This window comes from Erinaceus europaeus, chromosome 4, assembly GCF_950295315.1.
Source record: "Erinaceus europaeus chromosome 4, mEriEur2.1, whole genome shotgun sequence".
NCBI classification, from domain to species: Eukaryota; Metazoa; Chordata; class Mammalia; order Eulipotyphla; family Erinaceidae; genus Erinaceus; species Erinaceus europaeus.
In genome coordinates this window covers 127,710,134-127,731,990 of record NC_080165.1, presented here as the reverse complement: position 1 = coordinate 127,731,990, position 21,857 = coordinate 127,710,134, and the positions used below count along the sequence as shown (strand labels likewise).

Sequence of the window (21,857 nt, the reverse complement as noted above, 5' to 3'; positions counted from 1 at the left end):
TAACAGAATTGTTTCTGCACTTTAACCATTTTTTTTTAGTAATACCTGAACATTTTTCAAATCCACATGTATTATATGTGAAGGCTACAGGCTTATTTAAAAAAAAAGTTAACTGTAGGTTATATTTAACCTTTATATACCATTTACTCCTTATACTTCTTTTATGAATACCTTGTTCTTCTGTCAGGATTCTTTAATATTAGCTATTATATTTTTATGATTTACATGAATGCTCTCGAAATCTATTAATCGGGAGTCCGGTGGTAGCGCAGCAGGTTAAGCGCATGTGGCACCAAACGCAAGGACCAGCATAAGGATCCCGGTTCAAGCCGCCTGCTCCCCACCTGTAGGGGAGTCGCTTCACAGGCGGTGAAGCAGGTCTGCAGGTGTCTATCTTTCTCTCCCCCTCTCTCTCTTCCCCTCCTCTCTCCATTTCTCTCTGTCCTATCCAACAACGATGACATCATCATCAACAACAACAATAACTACAACAGTAAAGTAACAAAAGGGAATAAATAAATATTTTTTAGAAGAAATCTAATAATCACTGAAAAAGTAGAGGACTTTGGTGATTATATCCTTAGAGGGCAAAGAATAATGCAATTTTTAAAAAATTATTATCACTAAGTTTATCACTGGGGTTCATTGCCTGCACAAGGAGTTCATGCTCCCAGGAGCTATTCTTTCTCTCTCTCTCTCTCTCTCTCTCTCTCTCCCTGTCCTTCTCCCTTTCCCTCTCCCTCTCCCTCTTTCTGATTTATTTATATTTATTTATTTATTTATTTATTTATGTGTATTTGTTATAGAAACAGAAGAAAATTGAGAGGAAATGGATGGTAGACAAAAGAGAAAAAGAGAGACACTGCAACACTGTTCTACCACTCCTGAAGCTTACCTCCTATGTATGTGTGTGTGGGGGGAGTGTTAACTCTTGGTCCTTATGAAAGAAACGTGATCTGCAAGAGGTTTTTTGTTTGTTTGTTTTTGCTTTGCTTTTCCTATAGTGCAATTTGGAAAAGTTGAATTTTTTACTTTTAAATTGATTAGTCATTTAACTATCTTTATCAAAGTTTCTTAAGTATGAATCTTTTCTCTTATTTCTTAAGGTGGGAGGAGACTATCACTGCCTTCCTGTGGGAACCTCCATATAGGGTTATAGTCTTAAGAATAGATAATATTTTTCAAGCAGCTGATTTGAGGTTTATTTAATTTTACTGTGGAAACTGCAAATAGTCATTCCTGGAAGTATAAATTTAATATAAAACTAAACAGAATGTTTATTTTTTTAGAGGACTAAATAAACTGGAATATCTTCTGATAAAGCCCTTTATTACTAATCCTTAATGCTCAGATTTTCCACTCAATTTTCAGAGGTCTGTGAATTGCCCCCAGGGGACTATTGAGAAGCTTTTGCTCTGGCATTTGGATTTACTTACAATTTAGCAGACTTCGACTTTAGTCAGCAGTGGTTACCCTGGATGCCAAAATTTGTTTTCCTCTTTTTTCGTTTTTTTTTTCCCCAAGAGCAACACACTACCATCTGTGGCAAATCCTCACTATAATTCTACAGTAATACAGTATATTGTCTTTTATGGAGCATATATGTATACATTTGAGGTATTGTGACTTTGCTTATTCCTTTGGTTATAGACTCATGTTCATTTAATTATGAAATATTTAAAAATATTTTTCTTTTGTCACTAGGTTTTATAATTCAAGTTATAAAGTAAAACTGATCATCAATGGGCAGGCGTAGATAGCATAATGGTTATGCAGACTCTCGTGTATGAAGCTTCGAAGTCCCAGGTTCAATCCCCTGCACCACCGTAAACCAGAGCTGATCAGTGCTCTGATAAAAACAACAAACAAACAAACAAACAACAAAAAAAAAACACCTCATGATCAATAAATTGCTCATGGCATCAATCTCTAGGAATTTGGTTTGGGTTATTTTAAATTATGATGGTGTCAGTATTTGAATGTGAATTTTTGTTTTATTTTACTGGAGGGGTGGCATTAAGAGTCTACAGCACAGTTGTCTACACATGGATACCTTTCCTCAAGTCCATATCTCAAGTGTTTGCAAAATACTCCTACCCGCAACCTAGGATGCCAACTCCCACCCCCCCCAAAGGCCTGTTCTTTCGTTACTTCCCCCTCAGCCTCTTATTTTGGTGCAATACATCACCCATAGTCCAAGTTTCACTCTGCATTCTCCTGTTCTAATTCATCTTTCAAGTTCCAACTGCATGTGAGGTCATCAAGTATTCATCCCTCTCTTCCTGACTCATCCTCCCCAACACTTTTTCTTTTAAGCAATCTTAGTTGTTATTTTTTAAATATTTTTTTACTTATTAAGACAGCCAGAAATCGATATGATAGGGGGAAATAGAGAGGGAAAGGGAAATAGAGACACCTGCAACACTGCTTCACCACTCATAAAGCTTTCCCTGTGCAGGTGGGGAACAGGTTTTCAACCTGGGTCCTTGAGAATTGTAACATGTGTGTTCAACTAGGTATGCCACCACCTGTCCCCTGCAACACCTTTCCTTCAGATACTAACACGGTGAGGAAAAAGATTGGAATTTTACAGTTTCTGTTCTAATATCTAGATCTTTGATAGTTGGCCTTGGTTAACCAACATTGTTCATATCATCTATTCATTTTGCACTCCTATTTCCTATGTATTTGCTTCTTGTGTTAGTATGTATATTCTCACTTCTATTCTACCACTTATCACCTCACTTAAAGTTGGAGTTCCTTTGCTTCTCTTCATGTAGGACTCCTTTCAGAAATTTGTCAAAGCACGAATTGTGGGGGTGAACTCCTTTTGTTTCTGTATGCTTGGGAAGGTTTTCATTTCTCTTCCATACTTGAAGAATAATTTGGCTGGATAAAATATTCATAACTGGAAATCCTTACCCCTTTTCTGTAATTTAATATTGATTTACAAACTAATGGGGTAACAGAAGTATAACTTCACACTGTTCCCACCACCAGAGTTCTGACTTGCCATTCCCTTCATTGGAAATTGCAGTAGTTCTCCCAAGGTCATAAATATGGGTTGACTGTTATTTCCATAACTATCTGTCTATATGTAGATATATTTGCCCATTTTTTCCTAATGGTCCTGCCATCTCTTCCTTTCTAAGTTGCACCCTGTTGGAATTGGAGTTCATATCCCTCTGATCACCTTCCCCTGATATTTCTCCCAGGGTGCAAGGGTGGGAGTACTGGATTCTGTAACAGCTTCTCTGCTGGACATAGGTGTTGGCAGATTGATGTATACCCTCAGCTTGTTTCTTTTTTAAAAAATTATTTTAAATATTTATTTATTTCCTTTTGTTGCCCTTGTTTTATTATTGTAGTAATTATTATTGATGTCGTTGTTGGATATGACTTTGGAAAGAGGAGGGGAGGACAGTGAGGGGGAGAGAAAGATAGACACCTGTAGACCTGCTTCACCACCTGTGAAGAGACTCCCCTACAGGTAGGGAGCCGGGGGCTTGAACCGGGATCCTTCCGCAGGTCCTTGTGCTTTGTGCCACCTGAGTTTAACCTGCTACACTACCACCCGACTCCCCTGAGCCTGTTTCTATCTTTCCCTAGTAGGATAAGGCTCTGGAGAGGTGAGGTTCCAGGACACATTGGTGAGGTGGTCTGTCCAGAGAGATCAGGATGAAATTATAGCAACATCTACAACCTGGTAGCTGAAAGGTAGTAAGATATAAAGCAGGGTAAAGTGCTTAATAAACAGGAATCAAGGGGCCAGGTGGTGGCGCACCTGGTTGAGCACATGTTACAGTGCGCAAAAACCCAGGTTCGAGCCCCGGGTCCCCACCTGCAGGGGGAAAGCTTCACAAGTGGTGAAGCAGTGCTGCGGGTGTCCCTGTTTCTCTCCCTCTCTGTCACCCCCTTCCCTCTCAATTTCTGACTGTCTCTATCCAACAAATAAATTTTTTAAAAAAGCAGGAATCAAAGCGTAGACATAGAGAAGATAACATTAGGGACCTTGGGGTGGGAAGAAGCTACAAAGTTTAAGTATGTTCCAAAGGGCCCATGACTTTAGTAATTTTTGCCTAAGCTTAATAGATGACATAGAGGTAGACTAAAAATAATGTCAGGGAAGATGATGCCAGAGTTGAGAATAGAACTAGAAAGCTAAATTAGGGCAGAGAATAGCTCCCAAACTTAAAGAAAGTATATAAATACATTTAACCATTTACTTCATAAATCTGATGCAAAGACCATATATATTCACATTTAGCACAGGAATCTTGCAGAAATCAAGAGGGAGAGAGGCAGAGAGAGACCTGCAGCACTGCTTTACCACTGGAAAAGCTTTCCCCCTGCAGGTGGAGACCAGGACTCGAACCTGGGTCCTTGCACATTGTAACATGTGTGCTCAACCAGGTGCTCTATCACTGGGCCATCGTCCTCCCCTTCTTTATCCCACCTCCTCTCTCAATTTCTCTGTATCCTATCAAAAAAAAAAAGGAAAAATGGTCACCAGGATTAGTGGATTCATAGTACAGGCACTGATCCCCAGTGATAACTCAGCAGCATCATCTAAGTTCATTTCCCATGTCTACGCTAGACCAGACCTGCCAATATATGCGGATATCTTCGCCCACCCTGTCCAACGCTTGACGTCTCGTCACCCAATCTGGTCCCCTACGCCTACACTGAACTTCTCTGTTCCAGACTCTTGGAAGCAGAGTTGGCAGTCAGCTGAGGTAAAGAACAAACACCTCATCACAGACCCTTGCAAGCTTCAACCCGGCTTTGACCTAGCACGTTATGATTGGGCCCTCCTCAATCGCTATCGAACAGGCCATGGCCAGTGCGCCGCTATGTTCCATCGCTGGGGAGCCAGAGATGACCCGAACTGCCCCTGCGGCTACAGACAGACTATGACCCACATAGTCAACGACTGCCACCTCTCCAGATTCAAAGGAGGTCTCAAAACTTTACATCAGGCTCAACCTGACGCTGTTGACTGGCTACGGAAGAAGGGCAAACGCTAGAAGAAGAAGGCAAAAAGAAAAAAAGAAAGGAAGACTTGGCTATGGTGTACCTGGTTGAGCACACACATTACTATGTGCCAGGACATAGGGGCTCAAGCCCCTTCTCTCAACTTGTGGTGGTGTGTGGGAATACTTCAGGAACTGTGAAGCTGATCTCTTTCTCTCTCTCTCTACTTCCTCTTCCCCTCTCAATTTCTCTTTGTCCTATCTAATAAAAAACAGAAAAAGAACAAAGAAGAAGAGGAAGAAGGAGAAGGAGAAGAAGAACAAGAAGGAAAAATGGTACTGAGCCCCCAGCAATAGCCCTGGATATAAATAAATAAATAATATCCCTAGGACCTCATAGTCATTCAAATTAATATCTAGTATATTAAAAATTTCATATCTTTGTCTATTTCAACATAACACTTGACCTCACTTTACTGAATCTTAGTAGCAACGAACCATCATCTAGGAATCAAAAAGTTTCTGAACTAACAGATCAAAATAGAAATGTTCTTGTACCAGAATATTATTTTTAAATATTCTGTATGTGTTTTCATGTCACAAATATATGGAAACTCTCTAAGGAGCAAAAAAAATACCAGCTATACACTTCTTTTTATCTTATTGTTTTTAATATTTCCAATACAATTTCCAACTTTCAGGGCTCAGCAGAAAACGGGGCACTACTTTTTCAAACCTTGTTTATTGTCATGAGAGCCATTACCAGGAATGAAAAATTCTCAGTCTGACACTAAAAGGCAAGATAAATAGCATGGGTGGTTGTAAACAGCCACACTAAAGATGTTCCAAAATGTTCATTGCTTATTATTTCCATAAATTACCTGTCAACAACTCTATTTATTTGGGGATTATTTTTATGGATTATTACTTAAATGCAGACATAGATGATATGACCATATAAAGTTACATGAGATAAACAGAACTATAAATAATAAGTAATTTTAAATAAAAAATGATAAAGATCCCTGAAAAGCAGCATCTCTTTTTTTTCTGTGAATTCAGCAGATAATGCATGAATTAGTAATGCTTACATATATTAAAGATCATGCTACAGTGTACCTGTTATCACTATAAATGCTGTAGTTAAACTATTTTAAGGCAACAGAGTAAAATTTCTTGTAGTACTTTGGAAAGGGCTATTGCATCAATGTAGAGAAATCCTTAAGAGAGTAAGATGATCTTAAGATTCCCAGAACTATTAATATAGCTATGGTCTCTCAAGAGTAATTCTTTATAGTTTGTGGATAGACCTTGTGATCTATAAAGAAATGATTTTCCCAGCTGCAAAATTCAATAAATAAGTATAGTGATCTGTTTAAATTTTCTCAATGTGTTCATTGATCCTGAATATATGGAAGTCTGCAGCCCTGACAAGCATAAAGACACATTGTCACTCTTACTTTTGGGAATGTCCAAGAGAAGTCTTTTAAAAGTTGGATAATACACAACTTCTCTATGAATGGTTATGACAACACTAATAATAGTAGTGATAATCATTATAGGAGCTATAAATTGAGTTCCTACAAGATAGAAATAATAAGATTATAGAAACAAATACAATGGATATAATTTCCTTTACCAATAACATTTTTTAGATACCTATTACCTTCAACTTTTCTACAGACCCTGATATAACACAACTTTTAAACCATGTCAGATCTTAGCATATCATTTTCTCTACAGGCATGTTTTTCACTTTATTTCAGTCAGACTGTTGATTTGTAAAGAAAAAAATGCCTGTTTAAAAATTATGGTGTTATCATTGTAAGTAGATATTGAACATGGGGACTGTGTCAGTGGCACAAGCCACCAAAGAACCTCGCTACGTGTGGGGCCCACGGGGCTCTTGGGAGACTGAAAATGGTGACCAGATTTAACCAGAACTGCTTCTGTGCAAAGCGAGAGCCCTCTGTAGCTACTCTATAAAGGAACCCTCTGCTTGCATTAGAAGGCTTCTGCTCCATACATAATGGCCTGCAGTACTCAAACACTACTGGAGATAACTATGAAATTAGACCAGTGAAGTAACCACTTTCTACCTGGGACATCAGGATTCACCACAGGCGACCTGAAGGAAGTTTATGACCAACAGGAAAGGACTAGAGAAGCACTAGGAATTCTCTGTACTCAGCCTAGCACAAGAAGATTGCCTTTGATCTTTTTTTTTTTTTTTTTTCTGATAGCATCTTCTAGCCAAGATTGAAGTCTTATGGGGTGTTACAGTGCAATTTCCCTGGATTAGTTGCCTAAAGAGTGGTTTTAAATTCCCCCTTTTCTGAATACTTTGTAAACATGAAATCATTCCATGATAGTTTTGTCTCATTTTACTTTGATTGTGAATGGTGAAAAAAAGGTGTTTTTTTCCTTTCTGTTGTTTTTCTGTTTCTTTTGTTTTATGATATTAAATTTTTACTAGTACAATAAAAATTATGTTGTTACTGAATGCAATATTTCCAGTGGCAATTAATTACATGCAATGCATTTTAATAGTGCTGAAAATAAACAGTTTTACTTAAAACAATAGTGAAAAGCTTGTTCTTATGTCCTAGAAATGAATTCATAATAAATATCTATGTACTATATTCAAAATTCCCTCCCCTTTCTTCAACTGTCCCCAGAAATGTACATCACACTTGTTTCCTAGTTCTGTTTCATTTTCCCCCTAATGTTCAGTATTATTATGTGCTTTTTTGCTTAAGAAATGAAGTTGATTGAGTTAAATTTAATTTTTTTTTGCCTCCAGGGTTATTGCTGGGACTTCGTGCCTGCACTACAAATCTACTGCTCCTGGAGGCTATTTTCCCCATTTTGTTGCACTTGTTGTAGTTGTTATTATTGTCATAGCTTTTGTTGTTGGATAGGACAAAGAGAAATGGAGAGAGGAGAGAAAGACAGAGGTGGGAGAGAAAGACAGACAAGTGCAGACCTGCTTCACTGCTTACGAAGCAACCTCCTGCAGGTGGGGAGCCGGGGCTCAAATAGGGATCCTTACGCCAGCCCTTGCGCTTTGCGCCTGTGTGCTTAACCCGCTGCACTACCGCCGGACTCCCGAGTTAAATTTAATTATTTACTGAAAAGTTTCTGAAAGCTATTTATTAAAAGCATAGAAATGTATTATTTAGTACTTCTAGAAGTGTTGTTATGAAGTAACCGCAGCAGCTGTGTAGTAGGTCTTTAAGACAATGAGCAATTAAGCAAATGGACATAGTGATCTCCTCAAACTACTGCTGAGACCTTTGAGGAAACTACATATCTAGAGGTGGGTACATGCTCATGTTAACAGTAGGCAGAAAAGTGGAGCAGAGGAGGACCCTAGATTGAAACAAAGTGTGTTTGCCAACTGCTGGCACCATCTTGGTGGCTACAGAGTGGAGCAAAGAGCCTCAACAGAGCTGTGAATCTGAATCTTAACCCCTTTCATTAGGAAATTGAGCTACCTGACTGCTTAAAAGGACTAGCCAGTATGAGACTTAACAGTGAAGTTGTGTAGTTCATTGCCTCACCACAAGGGACATATGCTAACAAAGATACAATGGCATTGCCCCAAATATAAGACCACAGAACAATAGTTACAGAAAAGCCATAAAAAATATAAAGAACTGGAGAAAGAATTAAGAAAATTTATTGTGAGAGCAATTCAGGAATCTCAACTTAAGGTCTGAGATATTCTCTCAAACATATTCCAGGATTGAGTTATTCTCTCAATAAGATGATAGAAAACATTCAAGAAAAATTCCAAACAGAATTACAGGGTGTGAGGACACTTTGAATCCATATCAGACTCAAGTGATAAGTCTAGGAAATAGGGTCAATGAGACGGAGGAGAGACTATCGAGACCAAACATGATAGTGAACAGAATCTGAATTTTCAAAAATTATTTGAAAAAAGGGTTTAGGAAAAATGAAACAACTCTCCATGAAATAGAAGATTCAATTAAAAAGAAGAATGTATGAGTTATAGGATTGCCAGAGGGATAAGAGAGGGAAGAGAGAGCACAGACCATTTTCAAAGAGATCAAAGCAGAATACCTGGGCAATGTTCAGAGCGTAGACATTCAGGAATATAAGAGAGTACTCAGGTTTCTGAATCAAAAAGGCTTACCCCAAGACACATCATTGTAATTCTAATCAAAGCTCAAGGCCAAAGAAAAAAGTATTACAGGCTTCTAGAAAAATGAAAGGGGCATGTAAAGCTAGGGCTTTAAGGCTTTCTTAAGATTTCTCATCACCAATTCTAGTGACAAGGAAACAGTGGAACAATACATTTGAAGTACTATAAGATAAGAACTGCTATCCAGGAATGAGCTACCTTGAAAACTTATTCTTCAAATACGAGGAAGAAATGAGTATCCGCAAATCCAAAGAAGTTAAATAAATTTGCTATCTCTAGCCCATCTTTGCAAGAACTCTTGAAAGGAGTCCCACAGTAAAACAAAAACCACCACTTACCACCATACACCAAAATCAAGTGAAAATGGATCAAAGAGCTGGGTATTAGACCTGGAATTACAAAATATTAACACATAAAAGAAAACGCCTGAGGACCTGGTATATCCTCTAGGGTGTCATTAAGCAAATAAAACTGGAAATATTTTATGATCCTGCAATACCACTACTATACACATATTGAAAAGACATGAAAACACCACTGAAAAGGGATTTAACCATCATCCATGTGTAGAAAGTTTTCTGCAGTAATTTCTTTGAATATGCTTTCTACTCCTCTCTCCTTTTCTTCATTCTCTGGCACCTCAATAACTTTCCCATTTTCTTCTTCTGAAAGAGTTCTGCTACTTCACATAGAATTGCTTCGTTTTTCATAAATACTTCTTCTCCAACAGCTTTACACTTTGAGAGTATGATGGTTTTATCTTCTAGCCCAGCTAGTCTTATATTCTGGATACAAGTCTTTGTGAATGTTTTAGTTTGTTGTTGTTGTTGTTGTTGTTGTGTTTTCCTTTCTGTGTGTGTGTGTGTGTGTGTGTGTGTTTGTGTGTGTGTGAAGAGTTCCAGGATTCCTTAATTTGTGTTTGTATTCTGTGGTGTTATGGTTGGAGTCTTGAATTGCCTGCACTATGAGCTTTCTGAATTCAAACTCATTCATATTTTCTAAGTCCTTGTGATGGACATTTGCATTCTTGTCCATGGTTTGCCTGAGTGTGACTATACTTTAAGCACCACGTGGCACTGTAGTTGTATTGTTTATATGTGGTGGTATGGCAGCCAGATACATATATACATGAAGCAGAACAGAAACCAAACCTTCTGGGTCCTAAACAGCCAATCCTGATACACATGACAGTAACACTTTCCAAAAATAAGAACAAGGAAGAAACATTGCAGGCCATAAAGGAAAGGAAGATGTGGGGGTAGATAGCATGATGGTTACACAAAAAGACTCTCATGCCTGAGGCTTCAGAGTCCCAGGTTCAATCCCCCACGTCACCATAAACTAGAGCTGAGCAGTGCTCTTGTAAACAAAAACCAAACAAAGTAATTAAGTGGTACACCTGGTTAAATGCACAGGTTACTGTGCACAAGGACCCAGGTTCAAGCCCCAGCTCTCCCCCTGCAGGAAGAAATGTTCACAAGCAATGAAGCTCTGTAGCGAGTGTCTCTATATCTCCCATTTCTGTCCTCATCCCCTCTCATTTCCTTTTGGTATTATCAAATTAAATGAGTAAAATTAAAACTCTCTTTTTTAAAGCAATTAATATACTTATGTTTAAATTATTACTCACCAATTTATTTCTTATTCCACAAGCACCATTTAAAAATCTCTATGGATGAATGGTAGGCACATGAGTGGGATTGGATGCTGTTAATAATTGTTTAACAGTTTGAAGGTTTGATGAGCTTTGGTTGAAATATTTATATTTACGGTAGAAGAAACCATTAATCCATCCTGTACAAAGAGCTTACAATCAATAGCCAAGTATATCCTGTGGTTGTTATTGATGGAAGTGGAAAGCTTTTAATATACATAAAAGTTGACATTTACAATTGAATTTCTTGTTCTTTATTACCATGATCCATAGGAAAATATCCACTTAAAGATATGTAAATCATACCTTGGCATTATTTATTAAAATGTGCTGGTTTCTAGCCAAGTAGTTAGTATAGGATTAAAACATGTACTTAAAATCTCAGAAGCCTCATGTTTAACACCAAGCGTTGGAATATGCTAGAACTGAGTGGAAATCTGGCCTTCCTCTCTCTTTTTTCTCATATTTCTCTTATTTCTTATTTTTTCTCTTATTTCTCTCTCATAAAACTAACTAAATAAATGCTGATTTTGGTGTTCTTGCAAAAATGAATATAGCAGATGACAACATTTTCCAAATTAGCCTATCTCAGAAATAAGCTAGTCTTTAACAAATTCAGCAAGTTTATTAGAAGTAGATAGGGATATCTCTAAATAATAAACAATAAAGTATAAAAAATTGTCATTCTAATATGTAAGGTGTGAAGTAAAGTAAAAACTATGTGTACATAATTCTAAGTAAAATCTAAGAACAATAGTTTCCAAAACTATTGTTACTTGATAGTTGTCACCAAACTCCATAACAACAATTTTTTTTAAGATTTTATTTATTTATTAATGAGAAACATAGGAGGAGAAAGAACCAGAAATGAGTCTGGTACTTGTACTGCCAGGGATTGAATTTGGGACCTCATGCTTGAGAGTCTAATGCTTTATCCTCTGCACCACCTCCCGGACCAACATAACCACAATTTTTACGTGCCTGAGGAATGGTATTTATTCCTCCCTGCTTAAGACAAATCAGTTTACATTAAATCTAAATAAAATTAAAATTATGCTTTGGTAAGAAATATGGAAGTTCAGAACTTAAATGAGTTGTTTTTCTGAATTGAGCTTGTTCTCCCCAACAATAAACATTGGAATGAAAAAACAAACTTCTATTAGAGAAAGAGGTTGAAGTCTAATTCTTTAATTTAATCAGTCTTTTACCTATGTTAACAGAAAATATATCCTCTTGTTTTGGGTATATTTGAAGTACACATTCTCTTAATAAGTGTGCTTTTCACTTTATGCTCAAGATAACACGTTCTAGTTATCTGGCATATATTTCATTTGTATATTTAAACTCATTCGTGGTTTGGTTAGAATGGTGGAAAAACTAATCTCAAACCTAAAAATTAACAAGGCATAGATCACTCTTGATTTTCCCATTAAAATCATAAATAATGTAGCTAATAGGACAGTTGAATCAATTACATCAACTTGTTTTTTCTTTTTCTTTTTTGCCACTGGGACCCTGTGGCTGCAATATTGCACTGCTCACAGCAGTTTTTCTTTTCTTTTTCGTCAATTTAAGTTGGAAGGAAATAGGAAACAGAAGAGGAGAGAGAGAGAAGAAGACTACAGCACCACTCCATGGTTCTTGTAGCTTGCCCTTTAGTATAACCAATAGTAAGAATATTACAGATTAAGAACACTTTTTGACTTGGAACACTGATGATATTTGAGAAAATAAACAAAGGCATGCTTATTTTTAAAATTTACTTTTTTTATAGCTAATGTATTTTTTTTATTTAAGAAAGGATAAATTAACAAAACCATAGAGTAGGAGAGGTACAACTCCACACAATTCCCACCACCCAATCTCCATATCCCACACCCTCCCCTGATAGCTTTCCCACTCTCTATCCCTCTGGGAGCATGGACCCAGGGTAAATGTGGGGGTTGTAGAAGGTGGAAGGTCTGGCTTCTGTAATTGCTTCCACGCTGAACATGGGCATTGACTCCCATACTCCCAGTCTGCCTCTCACTTTCCCTAGTAGGGTGGGTCTCTGGGGAAGCAGAGCTCCAGGACACATTGGTGGGGTCTTCAGTCCAGGGAAGCCTGGCCGGCATCCTGATGACATCTGGAGCCTGGTGACTGAAAAGATAGTTAACATACAAAGCCAAACAAATTGTTGAGCAATCATGGACCCAAAGCTTGGAATAGTGGAGAGGAAGTGTTAGGGGGATACTCACTGCAAACTCTAATCTACTTCTGCTTTCAGGTATATATTTTGAGTAGTTTATGGATACATGTGAACATATGCTCTCTCTCACAGAAACTGGTGTATATCTAGGTTTTGGGACTTTGTTAGAAAGTGAGCCACCTGAGATGGAATTAGAGTGTACTATTAAAGGAAAGGTCTCACCCGAGTAATGAAGCTGAAGTGTTGTCATTCCACACGTGAAGTCTCTGGACACAGTATGAAGTGAAGCATGTTGAGGAGGGCATCGTTGCATAGATTAGGTTGTGACAGGCAGATGCAATATTATTTGTTATGGACTGGCCCTATCCAAGGGTTCCAGGACTGGGGGAAGTAGAGGCTCTATAGTGGAGATGTGAGGTTCCTGCTATAATTTGGTCAGGTCCTGCTTTTAGTTTCCCTTTCAGATCTTCTTACTCAACTTCTGTTGAGGAGTGGGATCATCCCATACTCATCTTTATCTTTCTGACTTAGCTCACTTAACATAATTCCTTCTAGCTCTGTCCAAGATGGGTCAGAGAAGGTGGGTTCATTGTTCTTGATAGCAGTATAGTATTCCATTGTGTATATATACCACAGCTTTCTCAGCCACTCATCTGTTGTTGGGCACCTGGGTTGCTTCCAGGTTTTAGCTATTATGAATTGTGCTGCTATGAACATAGGAGTACACACCTCTATTTCGTTGGGTGTTATGGAGTCCTTGGGGTATCACCCAAGGAGGGGAATTACTGGATCATATGGAAGGTCCATGTCTAGTGTTGTGAGAGTTTTCCAGACTGCTATCCACAGAGGCTGGACCAATTTAAATTCCCACCAGCAATGCGAAAGGGTTCCCCAGTCCCCACATCCTCTCCAGCATTTGTTGCTGCTGTCCTTTTTGATGTATGCCATTCTTACAGGAGTGAGGTGGTATCTCAGTGTTGTCTTAACTTGCATTTCTCTGACAATCTGTGACCTGGAGCAGTTTTTCATATGTTTGTTAGCCTTTTGGATCTCCTCTAAGGTGAATGTTTTGTTCATATCCTCTGCCCATTTTTGGATAGGGTCATTTGCTTTTTTGTTGCTAAGTTTGCTGAGCTCTTTATATATTTTGGAGATTAGTTTCTTGTCTGATGTATGCAATGTGAAGATCTTCTCCCATTCTGCGAGGGGTCTCTTTGTTTAATAGTTACTTTGGATGTGCAGAAGCTTTTCAATTTGATGTAGTCCCATTGGTTTGTTTCTGCTTTAGTCTTCCTTGCAATTAGGTTTGATTCATCAAAGATGTCCTTGAGGTATAGGTGGGAAAATGTTATACCAATGTTTTCCTCTAAGTATTTGATTGTTTCTGGTATGACATCCAGGTCTTTGATCCATTTGGAGTTGATTTTTTTGTTTCTGGTGAGATAAAGTGGTTCAATTTCATTCTTCTGCATGTTACAACCCAGTTTTCCCAGAGCCATTTATTGAAGAGAGCCTCCTTATCAAAGATTAGATGTCCATAGGTGTGGGGATTTATTTCTGGGCTTTCAATTCTGTTCCACTGGTCTGTGTGCCTATTTTTGTTCCAGTACCATGCTGCTTTGATGATGATGGCTTTATAATATAGTTTAAGGTCTGGGAATGTGATGCCTCCATTTCTGTTTCTTTTCCTCAAGATGGTTTTGGCAATTCTAGGTGTTTTCAGGTTCCAGATAAATGATTGTAGTGTTTGTTCTATTCTCTTAAAGAAGCTAGGTGGAACTTTGATGGGTATTGCATTAAATTTGTATATGGTTCTGGGGAGAATATTCATTTTGATGATATTTATTCTTCCAATCCATGAGCATGGGATATCTTTCCATTTCTTGGTATCAGTTTCTATTTCCTTGAGTAGCGACTCATAGTTTTCAGCATACAAGTCTTTCACTTCTTTGGTCAACTTTATTCCTAAGTATTTGATTTTTCTGAAACAGTAAATGGGAGTGATTTCTGGATGTCTTCTTCTTCAGATTTAGTGTTTTCATAAAGAAATGCCACTGATTTTTGTACATTGATTTTGTAGCCTGATACCTTACTATATTGCTTAATAATTTCCAGTAGTTTTCTGCTGGATTCTTTAGGTTTTTCTGTGTACACTATCATATCATCTGCAAATAGTGAGAGCTTGACTTCTTCCCTTCCTATCTGTATTCCTTTGATTTCTTTCTCTTGCCTGCTTGCTATGGCAAGAACTTCCAATACTGTGTTGAAGAATAATGGTGACAGTGGACAGCCCTGTCTAGTCCCCAATCTGAGGGGGAATGCTTTCAGATTCTGTCCATTGAGTATGATGTTGGCTGTAGGTGTGTTATATATAGAATCCACTATCTTGAGGAATTTCTTGTCTATTCCCATTTTTTGTAGAGTTTTCAGCATGAATGGGTGTTGGAATTTGTCAAAGGCTTTCTCTGCATCTATTGAGATAATCATGTGGTTTTTGGTTTTGCTTTTATTGATGTGGTGAATGACACTGATTGACTTACGGATGTTGAACCAGCCTTGCATTCCTGGGATGAATACCACCTGGTCGTGATGAACAATCTTTTTGATATGTTGCTGTATCCGGTTGGCCAAGATCTTGTTTAATATTTTGGCATCTATGTTCATCAGAGATATTGGTCTATAGTTTTCCTTTTTTGTTCTGTCCCTATCAGCTTTTGGTATCAGGGTGATGTTGGCTTCATAGAAGGCGGAAGGGAGTATTCCTGTTTCTTCAATCTTATGGAAAAGCTTTAAGAAGTATGGGTACTCACTGTTTCTGAAAGTTTTGTTCCTTTGTGAAGCCATCTGGTCCAGGACTTTTGTTATTGGCGAGATTCTTAATAATGGTTTCAATTTCTTTGTCTGTCATTGGTGCATTTAGATTTTGTAGGTCTTCCTGGTTCAGTTTTGGAAGGGCATATGCTTCTAGGAATTGTTCCATTTCTTCCAGATTCTCTAGCTTGGTGGCGTATAGTTCTTTATAGAAGTTTCGCAGGATTCTCTGGATTTCTGTGGTTTCAGTTGTGATATCTCCTCCATCGTTTACAATTCTATTAATTTGAGTCTTCTCTCTTTTTTGTTTGGTGAATCTGGCTAGGGGTTTGTCAATTTTGTTTAATCTTTCAAAGAACTAACATTTGGCTTCGATCTTTTGTATGGTTCTTTTATTTTTGATGTTGTTTATTTCTGCTCTAATTTTAGTGATTTCTGTCCTTCTGGTTGCATTAGGGTTCCTTTGTTCCTCTTCCTCTAAGTCCTTGAGGTGTGCAGTCAGGTCCTTCATTTGAGCTTTTTCTTGGTGATTAATATGTGATTGTATTTCTATAAGTTTCCCTCTCAGTACTGCTTTAGCTGTGTCCCAAATATAGGTTGTGTCTTCATTTTCATTTTTTTCCAGGAACATTTGAATTTCCTGCTTTATTGAATCTCTGACCCAGTGGTTCTTAAGGAGAATGTTGTTTAGTTTCCAAATTCTGTGACTTTTAATAATTTTCTGTTTGTTGTTAAATGTTAGTTTTATTCCACTGTGGTCTGAGAAGATACTTGGGATGATTTCGATGCTCTTGAATTTATTGATGCTGTCTTTGTGGCCTAACATGTGGTCTATCCTGAGTATGTGTTATGTGGATTCGAAAAGAAGGTGTATTCCAGGTTTTTGGGGTGAAGGACTCTGAAAATGTCCAAGAGGTCTAGTCTGTCAATCTCTTCATTCAATTCTCTTGTATCTTTGTTGGTTCTCTGCTTTGTTGATCTGTCTAAGTGTGAGAGTAGGGTATTGAAGTCTCCCACTATTATTGTATTACTATTGATGTATTTTTGAAATTCTTTCAGTACGTGCTTGGCGTATTTAGATGGTCCCTCATTGGGTGCATAGATGTTAATAACTGTTAGTTCTTCTTGGCTGATTGATCCTCTAATCATTATGTAATGTCCTTGCCTATATTTTATTACTTTAATTAAAAATCTGTTGTGTTTGAGATGAGAATGGCTGTTCCTGCCCTTTTTTGTGGTCCGTTAGCCTGTATGATAGATTTCCATCCTTTCACTTTAAGTCTGTGTTTATCTTGTTGTGACAGATGGGATTCTTCTAAGCAGCATATGTTTGGGTTGTGTTTTCTGATCCATTCCCCCACCCTTTGCCTTTTGATTGGTGAGGTTAAGCCATTGGCATTCATTGATATTATGGATTTAATGTATTGTAGTGCCATTGTTCAAAATAAATTTTTGTTTGCTTTGATGTATTGCAAGTTATAGTGATGTTCTTGTTTATAAGAGGTCTTTTAGAACCTCTTTCAGGGCCGGCTTGGTGATGGTTGCCTCCTTTAACTGTTGTTTATCTAAGAAGGTTTTGATCCCTCCATCTAGTTTGAATGAAAGTCTAGCAGGATATATTATCCTTGGTTGAAACCCTTTTTCATTCAGGGCTCGATTGATATCTTGCCATTCTCTTCTGGATTTTAGAGTTTGATTGGAGAAGTCTGCAGATAATCTTACGGGTTTTCCCCTGTATGTGACTTTTTGTTTCTCTCTTTCAGCCTTTAGGATCCTTTCTTTATCCTTACTCCTTTTCATTGTGACTGTGATGTGTCTTGGTGTCTTCAGATCTGGGTTAATTCTCTTTGGAACTCTCTGGGCCTCTTGAATCTTGATGTTCTTTCTGTTATTCAGGTCTGCGAAGTTTTCTTGTATTATTTCCTCTAGAATGTTTTCTTCCCCTTCCTCTCTTTCTTCCTGTGGCAGGCCAATTATACGAATGTTACTTCTTTTGAGATTATCCCATATGTCTCTGTTGTTGTTTTCAGTGTCTCTCAATCTCTTTTTGAACTCTTTCACCTCTTTCTTAGTTTTCTCTAACTCATCCTCTGTCTGACTAATTCTGTTTTCTGCTTCTGTTAGTCTGCTTTCCCTTCCCTCAGCTTCTTTCTTCATTACAGCTATTTCAGCTTTCAGTTCTCTAATTGCCTCAAGATAATCAGTATTTTCCTTGGGGGTCTCAACTGTTGTTTCCCTAATACCGCCATTCCTTTCCTCCAATGTTTTTATTTCTGTGATTAATAAGTTTATTATTGCTTGCATACTTTTCTTATCTATGGTTACTTCTGGCTGATTTGTAGTTTCTTCTGGGCTCTTGTATTCATTCATTGGAATAGCAGTTTTATTTGTTTTTGATCTACCCATTTTTTTATTTATGTGTTTCTTTCTCTGTTTTTTATGCTCTGTTGTTCCTCAGTTGTTGTGTCTTCAGTACAAGCAACACTGTACTAAATATCTTTATGACAATTGCACTCACCATCCTCAGGAATTACAGTAGCAACTGAAGCAAGTATTGAAGCAGTTTAATCACTACCAGTTAGCCAAACAATTTCTCCAGTCTGTGAAAAAATAGTAACCAAATCCCAGTGAAGAACAAAGAGAAAAGAAAGAAGGGATAGCAAGAATAGACAGTTATGCAAATCTACTATCCACTGTATATTATAGGGTAACAAGAGGGGAAAGGGAAGTAGAGCAGAGATACACACATAGAGAGACCACTCTGAGTCAGATTTCTTCCCCAAAATAATTCACAAATTCAGAAAGGCAAAGAAGGAGGAAGAAGTGTATGACAAGATAAAAAAAAAAAAAAGAAACAAGAGAGAAAAAAGGGAAAAGATAAGAAAAAGAGCTGTAATTAAAGAGCAGTGAAAGGAAAGTTTTTTTTATTACTTTATTTTTAATTTAATTTAATTTAATTGTATTTTTTTTAATTAGCTAGGAGGAGGAGGAAGGGGAGAGTCTGTAGAGGAGGTAGGAGTAATGAGACAAGTTCCTTCCACAATAGATAAGATTCCCACTACCCTAACAATGAAAGATACCCTAAGAGTTAGTTCTGATCAATCTAAAGGGGGGGAAGATATATGCCTTTATATAATATTAATAATAAAATAGAGCAGGGTAAAAAAAAAAAAAACCTGTCCCAGATTACCTCAAACCTCGTGAGCAGTGGCAGCTGATTGTTAAGAAAGAAAAACAAACAAACAAACAAAAAACCTCAGGACTAGACAAGGATAGCTGAAATAGACAGTTATGCAAATCTACTATCCACTATATATTCTAGGGGTAGCTAAAGTGGGAAGGGAAGTTGAGCAGAGATACTCGCAGTGAGAGTCCACTCTGAGTCAGAATTCTTCCCCAAAGTAATTCCCAAAGGTGTATCAGTGAAAATCAGTGAAAGCACACTGTTTGGTGGTGTGGGGGATGGGGCCTGCAGCTGTGGAAGCTGTAGGATTAAGGAAGAAAGGATGACAAGAATGAGAAAAAGAAAAAAGAAAAGAAAGAGAAAAAAGTAAAAGAACAGTAATAAAAGAGCAGTGGAAGGAAAGAGTTTTTTATTTGAAAAATTTTTAAAAAATTATTTAATTAGCTATGTGTGTAGGGGTTGGCTACTTAGAAAGAAAAAAGGCCAGAGGTTTCAGAAGGGACTAGACTTAGAATGAATGATACTCCCTGGTGGGACAGGAATCTTGGTAAAGAAAGAAGCTCAGCAGGGGAGCCTGCCAGAAGCTGGTCCCAGGGACTGGTTATGGGGGGGTAAGGGGGAGGAGGTGTGCTTTGGAGATAATAATTTAAAAGAAAAAAATTTTTTTCTCTTTTTTTCTACTCTATTTTTTAACCCAAATTAAGTTCTAGTCACCTCCTTGGTGTCACCGCTAGGACCCCTTATTGACTGGCCTACTAAAGGCAGAAAATCCTACCATTTCCAGAGGATGTGGTCAGAGCTCAAGCCACTAGCAAGCTCAGTCCGCCATCTTCTGGGAACCTCTATTTTTAAATTTTCAACACCCCACCCCCCAGAAAAAATAAATGTACCAAGCCTGGAAGAATCTGTAATTTGCATACATATTAATATAATCAATAGAAAGTTAGATTGGACACGGAATTTACCAATTCTCAAACCCAAACAGCTATTTTAAGTGCATTATTGGAAACTAGAACTAGTAAAATATTTGCTAAAACTGTACAATTCTTGTAAAACTCAAACAGGGAATTAGGTTTTCTGCTTTTTTTTCTTTTATGAAACTATACTATTTGAAATTTAAGACATAAATAGCATTATTTAAATTAAAATACCAATTTGACTAATTTAAAAATGTGAAACAATAATAACATGTCTATCTCTGAAATTAACTTGGCATTCTAACAACTAATAAAATTAAGATTTTATGTTGTAGATTTTTTTTCCTATTAGAGTTTTAAAGAGCCTGTATCTGCTCATTATTTGTTTTTTTTATTTAAACTGCTATTAGTCTGTCAGGCTTATAATATTCATTTTTAAATTATAACTTGACAATTCTCTTTATACTACTTATTTTCATAAGTATCTATGGATTAGAAATTAAGATTTTAGTGTTCCAAATTATTTTTTAATATTTATTTGATAGAAACAGCCAGAAATCGAGTAGGGAAGAGGGTGGTAGAGAGGGAGAGAGACTGAGAGACGCCTACAGCATTGCTTCATAACTTGTAAAACTTTTCTTCATGTGGGGACTGGGGACTTGAGTCTGGGTGTTAATCATTGTAACATGTATGCTCAGCCAGGTGTGCCACCACGTAGCTCCACTAAATTCTATTTCTTTATAATTGTATGACCTGAAGAATTACAGTTTTTCTTAGTTATCTCAAGTATGAATTAGCCAGTTGAATATTGTAATCATATAAACCCATTCATTTGCATTCAGTCAGTCATATTTCAACATTATGTCACACATTTGTATTGGACCTTATTCATGACAAGCAGCACTCACTTTAATCCATATATTTCACTCTAATTGTTGCTCAAATGTTATCCCTTTCTCTGACTTTGTTGTTGTTACTGTTTCTTCTTTTATTTTGCCCTCTTACTCATTTATACTTTTGGCACTTTTGCATACCTTGCTTCTCACTTTTGGGCTTTATAATCCTATAAACAACAACAACAAAGAGGTTAAACTATGTAGTTAAATTTGTTTAGTTGGACTAGAGTTAGTGTATTGCACCAAAGTAAACGATTCTGGGGTGCAGGTAAGGGTTCAGGTCCTGGAACACGATGGCAGAGGAGGACCTAGTGGCGGTTGAATTGTATGTGGAAAGCTGGGAAATATAATGTATGTACAGACTACTGTATTTTATTGCCATCTGTAAACCACTAGTCAATCCCCCAATAAAGAAATTTTAAAAAAAAACTTCTTTCTGAAAAAAAATAAATCTCTGGATACATATGTATGGCTTAAAACAAGTGTGCTTTATAGAAATGTTAAATAAATAGGACTGGTGACTGTGTCTATTAAAGAATGTGTTAATTACTAGGGTAAATGGCCATTTAATGTTAAAGTAAAATCTAACTTCTAAGTAAAAAAAAAAAAATCATTGAGAATACAGGTGTATTTGTAGGATTCACACAGGAAGAGAAAGTGAATTATGGTCAGTGAAAAAAAGCACACTTGCATAATACTTTGCTCTGCATGCACAAGCTCCAGCCCACCAAATTCCTTTCCCTCCTTCTCTCTCCTTCTGTAATAATTATAATGATAACGGTAATAGTAATAGTACTATTAATAATTAAAAGAGAGGGAATATTTTTCACTTAAGTAGATCATTTTGTTGTGACTTTATGTGAACAGCTGTATTGGAAGTATCAAGAATAGCCTGTTTATAATGGAATTGTTGATATATCAACCATGCTGGGATTTTTAAATTCTGTAAGACAAATATTGTATGCTCTTTTTGAAATCATGGTTAAAAAGTTAGTATTTTAACTATCCAAACACACAAACACCACTAGATTCATATTAAAAAATTAGAAATATTTTATATTGG

The 21,857-nt window shown here is 37.1% G+C and overlaps 1 protein-coding gene across 2 annotated transcripts in view; it reads left to right on the top strand.

Annotated features, from left to right (window-relative positions):
* NKAIN2 (sodium/potassium transporting ATPase interacting 2) overlaps positions 1-21,857 on the top strand; it is a 1,261,504-nt gene that overhangs the window by 602,762 nt on the left and 636,885 nt on the right. The gene's annotated exons all lie outside the window — the stretch shown is intronic.